The sequence below is a fragment of the Copidosoma floridanum genome, unplaced genomic scaffold (assembly GCF_036245765.1).
Source record: "Copidosoma floridanum isolate Cflo_tuat_1 unplaced genomic scaffold, Cflo_Japanese_pri ptg000025l, whole genome shotgun sequence".
Taxonomy (NCBI): domain Eukaryota; kingdom Metazoa; phylum Arthropoda; class Insecta; order Hymenoptera; family Encyrtidae; genus Copidosoma; species Copidosoma floridanum.
The window spans coordinates 2461457-2478160 of record NW_028321902.1 but is presented as its reverse complement, the minus strand read 5'-3'; the positions used below and the strand labels follow the sequence as shown (position 1 = coordinate 2478160).

General features: G+C 35.5%; 1 protein-coding gene across 2 annotated transcripts in view; it reads left to right on the top strand.

Moving 5' to 3' along the window:
* Positions 1 to 16704, top strand: part of Fas1 (fasciclin 1 Fas1 domain-containing) — a 328849-nt gene that overhangs the window by 241006 nt on the left and 71139 nt on the right. The gene's annotated exons all lie outside the window — the stretch shown is intronic.

The following is a 16704-nucleotide window of genomic DNA, read 5'->3' as shown; positions in this document are numbered from 1 at the left end:
TGGATACTTGCACAGTCTGAACACGCACGAGAAGTTGAACTTCACACACAAAGTGTCAAAAATATAGTTTACTCGAGTCAAGTACCTTTCATGCTATATGCACCTACAAGAAGTTAAACTTTGTTTACTACTAAAGGCCAAAAATAAAGTCTACTCAAATCGGACACTTTGCATACTCTGTACACGCACGAGAAGTTGAACTTCAGATGCCAAGTGTCCATACCATACCAATAGGTTTTCCTAATAAATATTAGTATTAAATTAAACAAAGCCCATTCGCTTGAAAATTCAAAGTTAATCTCCTTCACCCCAATTCTGCGTACATCTTTGTTCAACTTCAAAATTGAAACACCCCAGAACCGTCAATTTTCACTGCCGCATAAACCGTTCACCATTGACCTCGAGTTGTGTACTTATTTAAATTCTCAGATGACGTGACGACACATCCACCCCCCCGTTCATCGAATCACCTCCACGAGGGTCAAACGCGATGTCATGGGCTAAGCACATTCCCCTTACCCATCCATCACTGAAGCACCTCTATCCAACCATGCCCTTTTTATCCATCCCTCCCTTTCGGTATCCGAGATTGATTCCCAGCTCCAAGGGCGATAAAACCCACCCTCTTTGGAATCGGAAATCGAAAGGTGACCGTGTAACCTACGTATACCAAAAAAAAACCCCTGTTTAAAGAGTAATTTCCCCACGCTTTACTCGGAAAATGAAAATTTACACTCAGCGTGGCGTGTTCCCCTCCAGTGAGCTGCGCTCGATCCCAATGGATGGATTCACGACGATCGGGGCTCACGTGTGTCGTTGACTGTTTCCACGCGCCTATACAACTGCCTCGGACTTGGAGGAGCCAGGGGAGACGGGGTATGGTCGAGTATGCAGGTGAACTGCGATTCCGTTCGCTCGTTGGGCCTTGAGATAGCCGTGTGTACTCGTGTGGGTTTGTACGGGCACAGTCGGCGGCTTTGGCTTTGATTTACTGGGAGGATTCTCGCTTAAAAGAGAGGGGGGGGATGTACAATGCGGTGTGGAGACAAGGGGGGAAAGGCCGCTGTGTGACAACGAGACGCGTGTAAGGCTCGTTGGCTCTGGGTGTAGGGCGTGTATATTTATGGCTAACGGAAGCCGAGAGTTTGTGCGCAATGTATCGGAGGATAAGAACGGGAGAGGGTGGTTTTGTAGAATTTTCATTGAAATACTGCTCGGTGTGGTGGTTTTGTCGCTCAATTTTTTTCTTTCTTTTTTTTTTTTTTTCATCGTTAGCAGAGTTTGCGGATTTATGAATTATTAATACTTGATTCAAACAAAACCACAACGAGCCGTACTGATTCGCGTGATTGTTACGACACAAGTGGAAAACAGCGAAACCGTAGTTGCTAAAGCGATAATTGCAATCAGCTAATAATAATTTTGGGCATTTATTCGATCGCGTGTAGTAATGGCAATTGCATATAGTAGGTAATTAATTCAATTGTACACGACCATCGGCTAGTCCGTAATGATAACGAGGGCGGTTTTATTGTCATTACGGCTATTATTGCCAACGTTACGCTCTGATGTGGCGTAAACATCAGTCATTTCATAAGCAGCGGTGGACAGTGTTTGAGGAATTGTAAATACTTCATTTGATTGAAGTTGTTTTAAATTCTTAATTTAATCTGAATTAAGATAAGTTTAAGAGAAAATATTTGATCACTTATTTTAAAAAATATATGTATGTTGTATCGAGTATAAATTTTAGTGATAATAATTAAAATAAGATATGATAATTTATAGTGGAAAATGAAATAAAAATGAAGCATTCAAAGTTCTTCTTTTATTGTTGATCAATGATTACACATTTAAATAATCGATTAATCACGTGAATTCTGTTTTTATCTAAAACTATTTTCTAAAATATAAATAATTAATAGTTCTTTTTTTTGCAAATTTTATGAAATAAAAAATAAGAATTTTACAAATTATTTGAAATAAAAAGAAATCTAGAATGAGACATAGGAGAATAATGTATTTAACTGATAAGTAACATTAATAATTAATAAATGTAGAGCGATAAAAGCATATTTAATAAAAAATTTGTAATAAAAAATAATGAAAATTTTCTTCAAAAAATTGAAAAAATTATATTTAAAATACTTTTGCTGGCTGTCTAAATTTTATAATACTACGTTTCGGTTATATATACCTTTTACTATCCAAATATACATCGGATGAATAAATACGGTGTAGTTGTTTAAAATGTAATTCGATAAAAAAATATCTTAATAAAAATTTTTCTTGAACCAGAAAAAAGAAGAACGTCCTACTTCCTTCGACAACGAGAAAAAAACACCGATCAGACCTCAACAAAGAAAATATATTCGAATATCCACACGAAAAAAAGACCTTGTCGCGAGGAAAAATTTCTATCGCAACATGAATCAAACCGATGTAAAAAAAGCAATCGCATGGCGTACAAATATTACAAAAACGCAAAAGCTGTGTACAGCGGCCACGAGATGAAAATCTCCAGGAATTCGGTATTCAATTTTTCGAGCGATGAAATAAAAAAAAAAAAAAAAAAGTCAGTACCGCGAAATTCCTCAAAATGAGCACAGACCACAAAATCGAAAAAAATGTCGTGTCAAGCTCACGATGAAATTTTACGCACTTGAGAAATTTTTGCAAGTAAACTAAACATATAATCTCCGCAAGGAAGTGAAGGTACCCGGCACATTCTCACAAATTCCAAAAATCTCCCCAGCCAACAGAGTGTAGAAAAATGTTGCAACTCATCCAAAATCACGAACACACAGAAAAAAAAAAAAATAAATAAAGAACCCTTTAAGGATCCTTTACGCAACATCAAACTCTCATGCAGCTTCCCTTCACCGCGCGCGCGATATAGAAACCCTCGTTGACCGAGTGCATAGGCGCGCCGCGGAGCATAAATAAGCCGGATTAAGTTATACTACCTGCACGCGCGTCGACTCACGGCTGCTTGGGAACTCGAGCGCCCGGAAAAATCCGCAGACAAAGGGATGCATCCCGGAAACAAATATGTATATCCTCTCGCGCAGATGTGTGTCATTTCTTGGTGCTCGTATCCGGCGCCGTCCCCTTGGATTGGCTGTCAAGTTTTCTCAATAGGCCGTGCTTATTTGTTTGCCGTCGAGAGGAGATTCGGTAGCCCAATGTTGCGCATCTTTGGATCGAGTTGAGATGAGGGTTTTTTTTTCATCGAGGACATGTGTGACGGTTGCCGGTCGTTTGCTTTTATTTGGTTCTGTCTTTTAAGTTGAACGTACAGCTGATGCTCGTGAGCTGTTTGAACGTATTATGGTTTCTTTTTTTTTTTCTGTCCCTGTGTAGGCAGTCCTTGTACGATTTGTTTTATTTTTTTTTTCCAGGGCATTTTATTTATTATTTATTGTGCTCGGCTTTATTTTTTATAATTTATTTGCAACGTTTCCTGCACATATTACAATTGGTAGCTAAATATTTTTTTTTAGTGAAGTTTTTTCGTCAGTTATATAACTTAAAACTAGCAAATTTATTAATAATTTTCATTAAAAAAGTAAAATTACAAATAAATAACAATTCATTTGGTACCATAGGTTTGATTTTTTCTGGCTAATTGAAATTAAAAAGTATACTTTGTTGTTTGAATAGTAAAAATTATTGTGACACTTTGACATTTTTATTATCTGTGTGTATTAAATTATTATTCAACTCAATAAAATTCGTTAAAATAAGGGCATGCTTTTTTTCCCCAACTAATCATCATTTTCACAACATCATTTTCGTTAGTTTAGAATAAAATACATTAAAGTGCCATTGAGATAATATCAATTAATAAATAAATTTTAATAACTTTTTTTATGAGATCCTTAACTGAACTTGAATTCTTTAACCAAAGCAAAAAAAAATAAAAATTTCTGCCATAACTCCAGGAGCTGAAAATCTGCAATCCATGCACGCTTCATTTCCCTCCTACATCTCGCGATCGTTCCTCCCTACTCCTCTCACGTCTGCGTACTTGATCTCCTCGTCTATATGGAAAACCGTAAAGTCGCCTTCGTTCTCTTTCACACGGTGATGCGGACGACGAGGTTGTCGTAGCTGTATTGTCGTGACTTATCTGTCCCTCGAGGATTCCGTCATCGTTTGTTCCACCCCTTCACTTTTTCTTCCTCTATTTTCTTTATCCTACACGTGTATGGGAAATCGACTGGATTTGCATTTTCGATTTGATAGATTTTTCGCGTCCAATGTGTTTTTTTTTATTTGTTCCGTACAAACGTTGTTCTATTAGAAATTTTTAAGTTTCAGGTTCTTTAGCAATAATCTTATTTTTCAAATATAAATCAACTAAATCATTGACAGGTTTGGGCATAAATGATTTTTCGAATACCTTGTGTTTCAACATTTTTACTAAAAATAAAACATAATATTTTTGTAAGAAAATTGTTTTTTTACTGCAACTCGTAATACAGTACTTGTAAAAAAAAATTGTAAGCAAAATAACACTGCAAGGTAGAAACACTTTCGAAGCGGTATAAAAAAAAATAATGCAATCTAAAAGTAAAAAATAATACAAAAATATATACATAGTTTTAATAATTACATTTTTGGAAAAAAGTGAATGTGAAAGAATGAAGTGATCTCTTATCTGATAGTAAAAAATCATCAATATGTAAATGAGGAGTTCCGTATGAGCCGTAGACATTTTATTTCAATTGGCCATATCGTGTGCTTATATTTAAGAATTTTAAAAACAAAACCTTATGTTTCGTCTAAAACTTTGCAAACTATTATAAAACATTTATTTTTTTTTATAGCTTGTTTTAATTTTTAAATAATTTTAGAAAGTTATTTCATGGATAAAAATTTTATCGCACATCAACTATTTGTCAGAATTTTTTATAATAACATTGAAAGAGGAAAAATTGTGCTCCATATCACCAAGTTGGCACTGTCCAATTGTGTTATTTTTTAACTTATAACTAATTTCAAAACGAATTTCCTTCGGCGATGAAAATTTATAAAGTTATAGGAAAAAAAAAAAAAAATATTTTTACTGTATTTATTATGCTTCCACTGCATAACATTAATCCAGCGGTTGTTAAATCTCAATAATTGAGACACGAGAGGTGAATCGCTCTTCGGTTGTAAATTTCTAATCAACATATTCGAGCCATCATATCAGTAACCGTACTTCCCCGAATCCATTAATATCCCAGCACTTTTAATATTTCAGTCTTCCCTCGGGTATCGTCTCTCTTCTTTTACCAATCATTAAAACATGCGGGCTCATTTAACGGCGAAAAATATAATTTCACCAAACACAACGGATTACTCATCGATCGATGAAACACGAAAAATTTACGACTCACCACGCGCGCACAAGAAGTGAAATCACACGTACCAAAACGCGTCCCCCACAAGTCTCGTAACTACATGCGCGATACACCTACTCGAGTGAACATTAAATACACATCGTTTCGAATCACGTACAAAAAAAAAGAGGAGAGAGAGGAACACGACTCGTGAGAGCAGCGCATGAATATTCATCGTAAAATACAAGGGGACCCTCACACGGCGCATGAATATAGTGCGCACATATTGCACACACAAACGCGTGTTGGCCGATTGTTGCTCATCGTGAAAAAAGTACACGTTTTTCTAGCGTATGGAGCAGCAGATTTTTTTTTATTCTGGTCGCGTTAATTGAAGAGACAATGAACTACAATCCCCCCCCTTCGAGTGGTAAAACACATGCTTTTAGTCTTACGAGGGTTGTCGAAAATATTTCATTTTCGTTTCTCAGTTGTGTTACAATAAACACTTTGATCAAAGTTCGCATGTAATGCTGAATTTTCAAAATTACAATGTATCTCCAAGTAGTGGGCTGTTATTGATTTATTAATTGGATAACGTGGTTTGGAACAATTTAACCAAGCGGTATTGGGTTTTGTAATGAATTTTCCTTTGTGCGAACGAAATTTTGAGTGTAGTTGAGAACTTTTGGAGTATGCGTACCCTCAGTGAGGGGATGTCGAGGGTAGTATGTGTGCAGGGGCACTAACGTCGGTCTCGAATTTTTGAAAAATTCATAAATTTTATTGAAAATTCAAGAGGCTTCTCGATATATTGTACGTACAAGCCGATTATGTTGTGTGTGTATTTTCGTCATGCACGAATTATTGCATACTCAAAATATATTTACAAAAAAAACAAGGAAATGAAATATTTGTTGTAGAGTCACGGTTCATTAATTGTGTGTACAAGGATTTGCGCGCATAATGAAAATGTGCTCAGTTATTTTTTGAAGGTACTGCACGTAGTCTGCTCTCGTACATAATGAGTATATATTGAAAATTATACGGCTACATTGAAGCTTTGGGGAATTTTAAATTGTCCACTGAAAAGAACGACGATTTTTTAGTAATTAAAAGCTTCAATATTCAACCAAAACGTCAAAGTAATGTCCGTAATGGAAAAAAATCCGTTATGAAGTTTGTTCAAGAACTACTACTCTCCAATTTCTTTGGTACTTTTTGGATTAAACAGCGTAAAAATTATATTTGTTTTATGATGAAACTAATTTTTCATCACGTTTAAATACAATTGTTTAACTTTCTTTTAATAGTTCAAAGAGCAAAAAACCAATAATAATTGAGGGATGATAAGAAATTCCTACCATTTAAAATTAATTTGATGAATTTATTATTTTAAAAAGTGATGGTAAGAAAAGATGGATGTACGAGTATGATACAATATTTCAACATTTTGACTGTGACACTAAAATTTTTAGTGAAATCTAACTCCACAAACCATTTTATTATGATGAAAAAAATTGTACTCTTTTAAACGGTTGATACATGTTATTTATTTTTAGTAGCTAAATTTCCAAAGTTCTGATTCACGTAGTTGTACCCTTACATGCTGTTAATCTGAATCACCACCAGAGCTGAATTTTCACTAAAAATAAAAAAAAATAAAAACACCAAGACCCTCACACCGAAAAAGCCCACGATTTTTTTCATCGTTCCTCCTCCCATAAAATCTCGGACGAAGCACGGTAAATCACAGACAGCGCGTTGCCTTGCACGTGGCATTGCTCAAAGGAACAATTATCCAACAAAAATTCCCCGCTAATTAGAACTGCTAAGAATAAACGGACTCGCGTTGAATTAAAAAAAAATATATATATATATATATACCAACCAGTGGGCGACTCGCTTAATTAAAAGCCCCGTAGTGACCACCTTGTTTCTTCCCTTTCTTTTGTGTGTACAACCGGACACTACGCAACACTCGGATGCAACGCGCTCCGAAATGGAAGTAAGGATGTCACGCTGTTTGGTTGCTGAACTTGCGGACTATACCACCACCACTGTACTCTTTTCTCTTTTGTCACGCAGGTGTGGGTATGTCCGTGTTAATAAGCAGCTGTCCCCCTTTTCCCAGTGCGCGACTCGACGTCGTGACTCTTCGTTCCGTTTGATAAAAAGCGCGGTTCGGTTGCTGGTTTTTTTTTTTTTTTTTTTTTTTCCCAAGAGTCGCGTCAGGGAATTGCAATTTGAGAAGGGATGCGATGACCCTTCACTGCCTCAGGCTTTGTTTCGAGCTGGGGTCAAAAAGTTGTGATTTCGCTCCTGTACATAGGTATACCTCTATATTCTCTCGAGCCCAATCAGTGGAATCTCTATTGATTTTTTTGTGAAGCCACTCATTTTTCAGTATAAATCTTAATTAGTTCACTGATTACAATCAGACTTCCACTGATTCTTTTGTGATTACTCACTGATTCACGCAGATTTTGTCTTGACGACATCAAACAGTGAATATTTACTACGAATCTGCGTGATCTCATTGAAAAAGTTCTCAACAAATTAATATTAATAGGAACTATTTGTTCTTAAAAATATTTACTTAAGTCTTTTTATTCTTTGTGACATTGGATAATATAGAAAACGTAGGTAGTCGAGGTTTTTTAAAAAACATTTACATACTATTGCATTAACGCTTTCAGTAAACAATGTAATAAAAAAGGCTGTACATTTTATTAAAATGAGCGTCAAATCATACTTCACGTAAATTTTTAAGACGAAAAATTTTTCTAAACAATTATCATCGCTCTATCGTTTAATAATCAAAATTTATGGGAAAATAATTATCTGTACTGGTAGCTAATACAATGATATTCGAAAGTTTAACACATACGTTTGCAAATCAAATAATACGTAAGAAATTTTTTTTTTTTTTTTTTGACACAGTAGTATATCAATAAAACAAAAAGATAAATAATTTAAGAATAATCATAAGATCGCACGTGAGGCTTTCAAAAATACAACCCCACAATACATGATGCTTCAGAAAATTTGTTACAAATCTTTTGCATCAGTCAGAAATACTTAATTTTCGTACTTGTCATCAAAAATAAGCACCCAGAAAAAAGAAAAAAAAAAAAAAACAATTTCTCAGTCACACACAGCAATCTTAAAGAATTTCGTTCGCACGTAAAATGCATAAAGCCGGTCGTTAACGAAAAGCAGAACCTCTTGGAGCAAAGGAGAGAAGAACTTACCGAAAGCTCGAAAGCACGCAGTTTCCCGTGCAATATATACTTACGTATCCGATCGGCCTCGCAAATTCGACCGCCGTTGTCCCGGAACATAATCGCGAAACAATCTCCCCGCCTTCCTCACACATGCATGTTATATATGTGTACGAACCGGCTGTCTGACCTCGTTTTCTCGCAGCGTATTATTGCCGCGTACGTATACATTATACACCACTTGGGTGTAATGGGAGTAATAAGCCATAAAGCGCGTGTTGTTTGTTTTTCACTACCTACTTGTTTAGTGGAGCTCTGGAAAGGGTACGGCGATTTGGTTTACTGAAGGATATTTTTTCGAGTCCGAAAACGTGGCTGGGACTTTTTTTAAGCTTTCGATTATGGGAATGGCTCGTTTGAACCTTCTGTTGACGATCTTTTGAGAATAGGATAGTATTAATGAAAATTTACACGAACCATTTCATGAAAATATTGATAAACAGTAAATAACTAGAGTTGTTTCAAATGAAACACGCTAACACAATTGTACAATAAAATTTTCATGTGATAAGAAAACAAAATCTTTTGTACAATAATCTCCATGACTAGTAATTATTATTTACACGTCAATAATTAAAAAAACTTGTTTTTGTTGCACTACTTTATTGAAATTTATTTTAACTTGAAAAATCTATTTCATAAGCAATAATAAAACATAGAACCCCCAATCGATCCAAAGTGTCGAAAATAAGTTGCAGAAATGTGCGTAAACAAATAAATCCCTGGGTAAGTTCGCGTTGTTCAACAGTGCCGCCTTTTCCCAACGAGTCCATTATCCTTTGTAGGCCAACATTACGAGAAAAGGGATCGCGTATATACACGCTTTTTTTATCGGAAAGCGATTAGGATTGCGAGTGTTATATATCCACCGTGAGACTATTTTACAGAATTACAGAAAATACGCGGCCTGAGCTGTTGTGGACTTGGTTCGTAGTTGTTTATGACTTAATGGAAAGGGAATTCTTTTTTTGGGATGGAGGTAACTTTGCATCAGTGTTTTTTCATTGAATTGCATTTCATACTTTACAGAAATTGATAATTCATAAAATCATTTATTTAAAGTCCTTAAGAAAATCAATCTGAAATCATTAAAGTCGTTTGTAAATTAATAAATTTACATGTTATGAAATGGTATCGGAAATCAATAGAATAAAAATTGAAGCTTGATGACATGCAAATTAATGTATTGTACGTCATTCGGGAATCAATTTTTTTTATGCTAAAAAATGTATCCAGATTTATCCTGATATGGGAGTTAATTATTGCTGTTTTCTTCATGTAAACGCCGATTTAAAAAAAAAAAAAAAAATTGTTTTCCAAACATTACAAAGTGAGCTTGAATCGTCATAAAATTTTAAAAATACACTCACTGTTGAAACTTTTTTTTCCAAGATAATCAATAAAAATCCTGTGAAATCGTTATGAAACCATCAAAAATTCACGTGAAAACGAAATAACCCCTTGATTATTACACCTCGAAGTTGTGGGATTTCTCGATAATTGTCCAACATTATGGCAAAAGTACATTACACTCGAGTCAGCGATTTCAAACTAGAACCGCAGTGTTACAAGAAAATGCAACGTACCAACAACAAACTCGTGCGAAAAAAAAAAAAAAAAAAAAAAAGAGAGAAACACGGACGGGAAGAAAAGTTGGAGAGACTCTAACTTAATTTTCTGATAAGAAACTTTTGCCCCGTCCTCCGTTATAAATAAGCGAGAGGAGAGCGCATCGCGAAAATTCTGAGAAACGATAGCAAAAAGAGAGAAACAGGAGCGAGAGAGACGGACGGATGGACGGGCGTGTAACACTTTGCGCCCGAGATAGAGCTGCCGGGCGATAAGTCTCGTGATTAATGGACCACCGTGCCCCTACCCCTTTTTCACGCCATCTCTCCCTTCAGCTTTAAGCGTCAGAATCATATCGCGCAGCTGTACACCGAAAGAATACAGTTTTACAAGTCACCATCGATGTGTATTAATAATGTGTTTATATATTTTATTTCATATATTTTCCATTAAGCGCAAATAGTTATTTACGTAGTAACGCTGGAAAAGGTGAATTCCCGCAAGAGTAGCTGGAATATTGCTGGCATAGAGTAGAAAAATATTGTCGTCTTTTAGCATTTATTGTAGTTGAAAAATTTTTAAACCTAAACGTTCAAGTTTGATTACTAAAATTAAGCTGTATCATAAAAAGAAATATAGAATCTCATTCGATGTTTCATTTCAAGATGACCGAAATGAATTATTTAATATTTACAGCAATGTATGTGTTAGAACTAACTTGAGTACAATTTTTTTTCATTTGTCAGAATAATATTTTCGACAAACTTTTGTAAACACAAATTGAAATCTATAACAATCCATTCGCAAATAATTGTTGTTTGACTTAACTACTCGAATCATTGTCCATTTTATAAACAAAGAAATAAGACATTAACCCATGGCTGACTATTCGCTGATTATAACTACTTAAGACTCTTTTTATCGTACATACCACCCAAATTTAGTTTAAAAATGTTAACTTATCACTTGTAGCATCACCCATGTACTTAAAGTCTTTGAACACGATGCATAAGAAAATGTATTATGAGTTCACTTGTGGTGTGAATACCATAATACAGCTTGTTGATAAAATATACAAGAATATTTTTTTTAAACATGGTACATTTTTTTTTCAATGCTCACAAAAAATATTCACATTTATATAAAAAAGTGACTCTATATTTAAAGAAAAGAAACGTTTTCCATAAACTTGGGTAAGAACTTGTATGTAAAATACGATTTTCTATTCCCACGAAATCAGTGTGAAAAATATAATTTTTTGCCAACTACTATGAAGAATAATATTGAAAACAAAAAATGTCCCACATATACATCAAACAGTTTGCACTCGACCTAACGACTCAAATCGTTGCCTATTTTATTAGCAAAAAAACATAAAATTAACCCATGGCTGACTATTCGCCGACTATAACTACTTAAGACTCTTTTCATCGTTCATACAACCTAAATTTGCTTAAGAATATTAACTTATCACGTATAGTATCACCCACTTAAAGTCTATGAATACAATGCATAAAAAAATTTATTATGATAACACTTATGGAGCTAATAATGCAACTTACTGGTAAAATGTGTTTAAAAATTTTGAAAAAAATGGTAAAATTAAAAAAAATATTTTTATACTTGTATAAAAAAGTGACTCTATCTGTGAAATATTTTCCATAAACTTTGGTAATGCCTTGTGTGGAAAATACCACTTTCCATTCCCACCAAAAGAGTGTTAAAAATACTACAATGAAAAATAAGATTTAAAACAAAAACGTCATGCCAACACATCAAACAGTTTGCGCTCGACCAAACGACTCGTTGCCCATCGTCTAGCAACACTTGACGCGAAACTTTGTCTTCTCTCTGAACTAATCCATCGCAACCCTCTTACGAAAAACCCAATAGCCCGAAACCTCACTGGCTCACACACAACCCAACACGCCCCATCTGAATCGCAAATCCGCAAAACAATTCAATTAGACGCGGGCAAACAGTCGGTCACCAGTGCACACACACACACGGAGCTCGTGAACTACGGAGTTGAGCCAAGACTTTGGAAAAGCCCCGATAATTGATTTAAAGGTCCTCGTCTCAACCACATTGGATGTGGTGCACGTCTATGGGTGTCTCCACTCTTATACGGTACGGCTGCCCCCACCTGACTTGGCATGTGCGGCGAGAAGAGTTGGATCGGCTTTATGTCGGGCCAAAGTTCAGTCCCGCTGTCTTTCCCATCGTCTCGCAGGACATTTGTGGTCTGATGAATGTTTCGACCCTCCATATAACACTTCTGAGAGTTCCAGAGTTATCTGTTTGCAGTATTCTGTTGGAACTTCGTAGGTTAGGAGGTCAGAGTGATGAGACTTGTTAATGTTTTTTAATTTTAATGCCCAAGTTTCGTGATTATTTTTTGAAAGGAGGTAGTTACGAAGTGATTTCCTTAGTTTCAAAGATCTACTTGTATAAAGTGAAATCATACATACTTTAAGAACTGTACCCAAGAGTCCTGATTTTCAGCACAAACTTTTTTGTTTACGTCTTTTGTGATTGTGAGTACTGAATTAAAAAGTTTACAAAAAGTTATGCAGCACATATCAGTTTGTAATTTGATCAATATTGAGGTGCTAATCTATACAAAATCACATAGCCTATCTCGCAGTTTTTAGTTACTGTAGAACTGTTTTTCTTGAAAAATACGTTAAAATAAAGAAGAATGCGTAAATATACAAAAAAAAAAATTTTTAAGTATTAGCCTTCCCAACGGCATTGATCAATACAATTTTAAAATTTCGCGTTGAAAATACAATAAAAATGCAAAGTAAAACAAAAAACAACTAAATGTTCGTAATTCAATATCAATCGGAGGGTAGATGTTCTTTATAAGCTCGAAACAGTTGCCCCGCTAAGCGCGAAATCAAGTCTCTCCCGCGGAATGATGCAGTCACGCCGATCAAACTCAATCTCGGTTTCTTACAAATTTAATTTCAAACCGCCGCCGGAGCGAGGAAAAACCCGACTAGAGAGGCAGAGAGACGAAGATGAAAAACGCAACGGTGGCGGATGGAAAAGTAAGCGTATCTGAAACGCAATAACAGAGTAGCTTTCGCGGGAGAGGGAAAAATATAATGAAACGTTGAAATTGTGCTCCAGAGTCCTGAGGGCACCGACTGTGTGTGCATTGGTACACAAACATAACGCGAGGCAGAATCGATGCGGCGACGTTGAAATTTTTTTTTTTTTTTTCCTCTTCTATTTTTCATTGGGTGAGTCGATGCGGAAAAAAATGAGAGCTTAGCCACGCTAATGGTGATGATTTTCTTTTTTTCTTGAGAGTGAATGAATTGAGGGGTTATTTGTCGTGTGTATTGAATGTGAGGGCTTTATGATTTTTTTTTGTATTTTATAACGATTTGTATTTACTTTGTATGACTTTTCGTATTCGTTTCATAAATATTTATTTTTAAAGGATTTCAGTTTGACTTTCTCAAGGAAGTGCAAATGATGCCAAAAGCTAAAAAAGTAAAAACCCAAAATTAAAATTTTCTTTCAACTAACGATAAATATTCGCAAATGCAAACGGGATAAAATCAAATGAACATCGATTCGTTACATGAATGCCCGGGAGCATTGATATCTTTTTATTGCTGGGGACAAATGATAAATCGGCGCGCGCCGATATTACAGAACGCAGCCATAAATCAAAAACCGCGGGTTGATTACGCGTTTAACCGGGGCTCCTCATTATTTCATTAAAGTCACGAGCCATAGCGGAGGCTCGGGAGGAGTCGAACAATGCGAATTAAAATTTTCAATCGTCGCAACAATACGCGGGGAGTGGGATTTCCGGGGGGGGGATGCAGTGAATTACGCACCTTTGAGGGTTTCGCGGGGCGATCAATAAATTTGGTACTGCGAGCATTGTACGCATAAATTGACGCACTTGGAAGGGTAATTAAATCCAACTTCGGGTGCATGGAGAATGAAAAAAAAAGAAAGGAAAGGGATGGATGATAAATCAAAGGCTGTGTGCGTTATGTGAAGGTCCATGTAAGTGAGACTTGGGCATGGATACTTTTCTGATTTTTTATTACAATGCAATGTAATATTTGAGCCTAAATTTTTTTTTTTCAACGACCTCATAGCACAGTGCTTAACAAAATTTTTTCTGGAAGAAAAATCCATTGCAATTTTTTCAATTAAATAACATCTGAAAAATAAAGAGATAAGGAGTTTGAAAAAGTATTTTGATGAATTATTTCAAATACTTAACAATAAATTCCTCGGTGAAGAAAAACTTTGTTTCACATTGTACCGTGAATAGTAATAAATTGAAAAAATTTTCACCAAAAAAAGGTGTTTTGTTAAGAATAAATTTTTATTCAAAGTTTTTAGGCATCTATTAAATAATTGTCCCCAAGTCTAGGTAGAAAAAAACTTCATAGCTGTGATTTTGCCATAAAACCAAAGACGAAACATTTATGTTTTCGTATCCCTTTTTGTATTAATGCAGTAAAAACTGTGAGCTTATATTGTTACTGCAAACATACTTTACAAATTATGTATGTAATGTAAGTAAACTCTTAATATAAAATTGGTTAGGCTTGGATTAACTGTTATAAATCTCAAATTGATGTGTAATCACTACAATTAAAAACTAAAGTTTTGTAAGGAAGAAGTTTTGTAAAGTTTTGTTAGAACACAACTTTGGATTTATAGCTATATTTTTTCCATATTTGTGATTTTTCTTAATCAACAAAATTTTTCATCTGGCTTGAGATTCATTAAATGTATATGCTAGAGTACAAATATAATGAAAATACGCAAGACTGTCCTTTCTTACCTACCATACTCTGGATAGGCTTAAACTTTCTTGACAACTCGCATCATTACTCTCAACAATGATTTTATGTTTTCCCACTAAATAAAGAACTTTGTATGAAAAAAACACTATAAAAACCCACAACAGAAAAAAAAAAGTAGTACCGATTAAAACAACAATCTCTGTTGACTCGGACGATTACCCGAAATCCCCTTTATTTCGCGCTTATCTCCGGCCAAAAAGTTTCCTTCATCAAGCCCCGCGTTTGCATGCAAAAACACACAGCCAGCAGTTAAAGTTTACACCCTAGCACGCCACTTTTTTTTCCACTCCTCTTATTAAAAAGCAAATCCCCGCGGCAACTCCGCGTTTTTACTGCCCAAAACGTTCTCGCGAAAATTGAAAAAAATTCCCACCCCAACCAATCGCGTCCCTTTACCTCCAATTTCAAATCTACACGTGACATTATATTTATCGATGCAGAGAAGCCTCGGGACCAAAAAAAATCAATACCTCCTTTAGCTATCAAAATATCTCTCCACTTACCCGCGTGTTCTTAAAAAAAAAAGAAGCTCCTGCTTATCAGCCTATACGTATGCACTCTGCGCTACTCCGCGCTTTTAACCAGATGGGATTTCGGCCCTTTCTTCGCTTATCGACACGCCGCGGTTCCCATCCCATCCTCGTACATATATTTTTTGCTTGAAACGGGGAGTTGCTTATCTTTTCTTCTCCTCCTCCGTTGGAATTCAAAGGATTGCGGAAGTTGGTTTTTTGCTGCTAACTTGGGTGCGTGGATCATTGGATTAGCACGTGTACCATTTACGAAGAGTCAGGTATTTTCGAAATAAGAAAAATAGACTTTCAAAGGTTTTCGTAGTCTTTGATGCAGAGTGTCGTTTAAAGTCTTACAAAACTTTGTAATTTTTATTGCGTAAGGATTGGAAGCCCCTTTTTCCAATCGATTTTTAATTTTCGTCGGTAAAACCACGTTTTTTGTTTAAAAAGTATCAAATACGGAACAAGTTTTTTTTTTTTTTTCTAACCCAACGGAATAAAGCTACATGTTTATAAAAGGGGAACGAGGAGCCCGGGTGCTTTTAAGGAGGATAATATTGCGAAAAATTGAGTCAAAAAGGTCGCTTGCTCCGGGTAACGGTATACACTTGCGTATAGCGAGATCTCGTGTTCGCAATGTATATTCAGGAAAACTTGCCTCTACATCGGCTATACACGCGTATTACGCTCGTATCTGTTTACGTCGCTTCTCGTGTGTAATTTTACTTCGTTTCACGATACTTTGTGAATTTAAATTGTGTTATTCAATTTTGTTTTACATTACGCACTGCGGGTAACTTATACGAATATCCTTTCTTGTTTCGTGGCAGAACTGTTGCGTCACTTTAAATTTACTTATTTTGACAAGATTCCACGGGACTTTTGGGTAGAATTATATGACAAACTTTTTGGTACACTCTTGCTGAATCAAAAAAAAAAAAAAAAAAAAAAATTGTATTAGAAAAGAAACATGAAATCAACCAATGTCTGACTATTCGCTGACTATGACTACTTAAGACTTTTTTTTCATCGCATACACCACCTAAATTGCGTTAAAAACATTTGCTCGTCATCCACTGGCTCACCAGAAGGGGGACTAAAGCACAATCTCATAAGACCACATCGTTAACGAACACGAGTCCACTATGTGGACTAA